Genomic DNA, 711 nt, shown 5'->3' with positions numbered 1-711 from the left:
GAACGCCTGCCGGCGGCTCCTGCCTGCTGCTGGTGAGGGTCTGCCTGCACAGCTCGTCTCTGCCTGGCCAGGAGGTGAGGACGAGGAGGTGACCTGCTCCTGTGGGCACCGTCAGAAGGACCGTCGGCTCCTCCACCGTGGTGGGACTGGCATGGCTGCGGTGGGGAGGACAACGCCAAACCTGAGCTCTCCCGTGGTCCCCGGTGCCACTGTCTGTGCAGTCACGTCCCCAACCACCATCGCTTTAGGTACCGCAGCGCTGGCTTCTGCAGAGCCCTCTGCTTCCCTCCCGCTGCCGCATCCTCGAGATGCTCGGAGCCATCGCCACCACGCAGCGACTCCCACGGCGTCCGATCCGCTTGCCCTTCCCGGCTTCCAGCTCCTCTAAGACTCCGGGACCCACCACCCGCTCCCGGACCCCATCCCTGCCGGGATCACACCCATCCCTCGTGCACCGGGGGACCAGCAATACAGCATCGCGTTGCCGCTGTGTCTGTCCTTGCCGACAGCTCCTGTGTGGATCCGTGGGGTCTCGGAGCAACGCGGGAGCCAAACCGCAACCGTCTGATCGCAATGGACAACAGCTCGTTGCCTGCCGACACCATTCTGTACATAACCCACCCGTCCCATCATCTCCTCCCCTCCGCGCTTCGCATCCCGCTGCCAGGAGTGGGGCAGGACCGAGCAGGTACATGAGAAGCGGCGAGGGGG

The sequence above is a fragment of the Pygoscelis adeliae genome, unplaced genomic scaffold, assembly GCF_000699105.1.
Source record: "Pygoscelis adeliae isolate BGI_AS28 unplaced genomic scaffold, ASM69910v1 Scaffold1221, whole genome shotgun sequence".
Classification (NCBI taxonomy): domain Eukaryota; kingdom Metazoa; phylum Chordata; class Aves; order Sphenisciformes; family Spheniscidae; genus Pygoscelis; species Pygoscelis adeliae.
The sequence above is the reverse complement of the archived record's forward strand: the minus strand, read 5'-3'. Positions refer to the sequence as shown.